Raw genomic sequence first — 3,611 nt, 5'->3', positions numbered from 1 at the left:
TTAAGTTCTTAATATTATCCGCGCCTCTAGCTTTCTGCCACCACCTGCTACGCTGGCCTTCTCTTATCCCCCTACGCACAAATGTTCCTTTCCTTGAAGCGCTAAGCGGGCCTTCGTAAAGGACCGCCTAAGTTAAAGTTTAAGAAAAGTCTAAGGTCCGCTTCAAAAACCAACCTTACGCGGTTTTAAGGGCGCCTTATGAAAAGGGGCTCCTATCCGAATATGTTCGTGATATGGGAGCGAGGCTACTCGCGTTTTCATGTTTGAATGATCCGGACATGCACGTATAATTTATTCCTACAACAAAAAGTGAATAAAAATTTCTCCTAGAACGCTTACAAGTAAGCTTCACTGAATTTAGGCAAACAATTTTCCAATTTTCTAATTCTGACGTTTTTTTGTTTTTTGGCAGGCCACCATGCAGTGTAGCCGTTTGAAGTTTGAAGTTTGAAGTTTATTTCCATTTCAGTAAGAAATGAGGGACCCGAGACAAAAAGTGAACGTTAATTCACTTGACGGCGCTCGGGCCCCATTACATGGCAAGACAGCGAGGTGTCGGTAGTAAGAATGGTACGAGTACATTTACAGACATTGTAGCTTTTACTAATATGGTTCAGTTTGTGTGTGTGTGTTAAAGGCAAAGACACAATGTGAAGGATAAACATGATCAGCAAATAACAGCAATTGTGAATAGTAGCAAACCCAAAAAATACAAAAACATTAACGTGCTTGTTGATTTCACGTCGCCCGCCTCTTTTGCGTGTATTTGCTTTTTGACGTTGGTTCGCTCTTTCTCTATTTTAGACATTTCCTATTTATTTTCGCCTTTACGATTGCAAACACCCTTGTTGGGTTCTGCGTTCACTTTCTGTTTAGTTTATATTTAGAACAAAAAAAAAAGATCATAGAGGCTAAAAAACGAGCACATTTTACCGAAGAAGAGCGCAACGTGCTCACTGATCTCTGCAATAAGTACACCGCGATCGTGGAAAGCAAGCGGACAGATGATGTTTCCTTGGAAAGGAAGAAGAAAACGTGGAAGGTGATAACGGACGAGTACAACTGCCGGCCCAACATCCGTTACCGAACGGAGAGCCAACTGCGCAAAAGTTGGGACAATTTAAAAGAAAAATGGAAGGAGGCAAAGGCCGCTGACACGAAGGGAGTGTCCGCAACAGGTGAGCTCCTCTGTTCTCTCTCGTCTTCTTTCGCTTGATAGCCTTTTCTGTGAAGCTATTGTTTTCTGATAGCCAGGCTCCTTGATTTGCGCCAAGACTGCTCCTCAGCCGTGTTAGTTTGCTTTTCGGTTGATAGCCGACATCAGAAGTTGCTTGACCGAATCATACATGCGCGTGTTCGCCATCTGCTTGGACATGTTATCTTTTATGCGTCGGGTGTGGTCACATTATTAAATTAAATCACGAGCGCGTATCATGCTCGTCATCTCGTGCACTACGCCGATAATCAGTAGGTAATTAAGGTGCCTGGGATGGTACCTTAAATGGCTCCCTTTACGTGAATTTAAATTTGGGCTAAAGGGGACCGCTAAGGGTAAGGTCTGTTTCTGAAACGCGTTAAGGAGCAGAAAAGGGAAGGGGCGCTAAAGATAAGGGCGAGTGTGGGTTGTGAATACGGCGGCTACAATACACTCTGCTACCCTTAAGGACCAGCGTTTATCTACGAGGGACTTACTATTTGCAAGTTTTTCACCTGGAGACACTGAGCCTGTTGATGTCATCAGGCTCATATCTTCGGCACACGAGAGATTCTGGCGCACACAGCGCTCAACGCAGTGCTCACTAAGCAGCTACTGTAACAATATTTCTATCACTGAGTTTATAATCTTATTCAATTCCTTGGAGCTTCGTCTGACTGCACTGAATTGTTTTTTATTTAATTACTGACGACCTGCATCACCTTGTTGGCATTACCGCGCGGGGAAGAGGATTCACGAGCACAAATGATTTCACTGGCACACGCACATTTTTAATGCAGAAAAAACGAAAAACAGAAATTTCGTCTTATAGATTGCATTCAGAAGCTTAGAACTGAAGAGAGAGAGGTTTCAAGTTTCAAGTCAAGTTTATTGAAAAACAAGAATACAAGCAACTTTATTTTTTTTTTATCCCGGCCGCGGCGGTTCAATTTCTTTGGAGGAGAAATCCTAGAGGCCCCTGTACTGTGCGATGTCAGTGCACGTTAAAGAACCCCAGGTGGTCGAAATTTCCGGAGCCCTCCACTACGGCGTCTCTCATAGCCTTAGTCGCTTTGGGGCGTTAAACCCCATAAACCATAAAACTTTTTTTTATGTTGGTACTTGTTGTATTCAGTTTCGGTTTTGTTTTCATTCCCCAGGGGGCGCTTCTGTTTGTTATATATATATGCTTGTATGTTGGAATAAACGTGTTGTGTGCATCGGGACGGCTGGAGTCTGGCTTCCACCTTCGAAAATATAACATTGACGACGAGGATGCTGTGAACGTAACCCCCAGCGACGCTCCCACCACCGGGATCCGCCCACCATGAGCTTCACCGGGCTTGCTCCGCCACCGTTCTTCCTTCCGACGCCCGGCCGTCCGTCACTGCCATGCGAGCAGTGGGAGCAGATGTTCAACGTGTACTTGCTGGCATCCGGAGCCGCCGCATTCAAGCCGGAGCAACACAAGGCTATTCTTTTGCATTGTTTCAGGGCGGATGGCCAGCGTGTTTATCATACGCTACACGCAGGGACCAGCGCCGCAGCACTGGCAACGCCAAGTCCCGCAGCACCCACAGCACCCGCAGCCGCAGCACAAGTCTGTCGTGGCCCCTCCTGACGAATACGGCTCTGCCCTCGCCGCATTACGGCGCCAGTTTTCGACGTAGTGCAACGTTATCGTCGAGCGCCATCGTTCTCACCGCTGCAGCCAAAACACAGGCGAGTCCGTTCATGACTTCGTTGCCGCTCTACGGGAGCTAGCGTCACATTGTTCTTTTGCTTCTGAAGATGAGGCTCTGCGGGATCAATTCGTTGCCGGCGTAGCTTCCAATCGCGTACGTGAGCTGTTACTGCTCGAGGGTTCGACACTGTCATTCCAGGATTCAGTTAGAACTGCACTTGTTTGAGCAGGCGGCTGAAGAGCTAAAGGACCTTCCTGCTTCGGTCGAGGCAGTTTCATTGCGGCAGCGTCGTAAACAATTCTCGCATCTTTCGCAAGAAAGAAATGCGCAGCCGGCAGCTCCCTTTCAGCTGAGTTCAACGAGGAGCGCGGGCGGCTCGCGTGCGCCGTAGCGGAACCGCCCCCCTGAGCGGAACCGAGAACGGAGCAGTCGATACGGTTCACATTGCTTCCGATGCGGCTTGCGGGACCACTTCGCATCAGCGCCGCAGTGCCCAGCTCATGGCAAGACTTGTTGGTTTTGCGGTCACAAGGGCCATTTTAAAAAAGTATGCAACCGCAAAAGAACTCAAATGCGAGGCCGAGTCCGTGAGGTTGAATTTCATGAAAATGCTTCGTCATCTAGCAGTGCTGAGCAAGTCTTGACTGTGCAACGTTCAGCGCGTAGCGGAATTCATATTCAAGTGCAAGTCGCGAATGTCACTTTGACAGTCCTTGTCGATTCAGGGTCAT

The 3,611-nt window shown here is 47.6% G+C and overlaps 1 pseudogene; it reads left to right on the top strand.

The window, feature by feature from the left end:
- Nucleotides 1-2,522: 2,522 nt before the first annotated feature.
- On the top strand, nucleotides 2,523-3,271 carry LOC149357029 (uncharacterized; annotated as a pseudogene).
- Nucleotides 3,272-3,611: the final 340 nt, after the last annotated feature.

Source organism: Amblyomma mixtum, chromosome 3 (genome assembly GCF_055824585.1).
Source record: "Amblyomma mixtum isolate Tamu chromosome 3, ASM5582458v1, whole genome shotgun sequence".
Taxonomy (NCBI): Eukaryota; Metazoa; Arthropoda; class Arachnida; order Ixodida; family Ixodidae; genus Amblyomma; species Amblyomma mixtum.
Note: the sequence above shows the minus strand (reverse complement) of the source record. Positions and strands in the feature narration are given on the sequence as shown.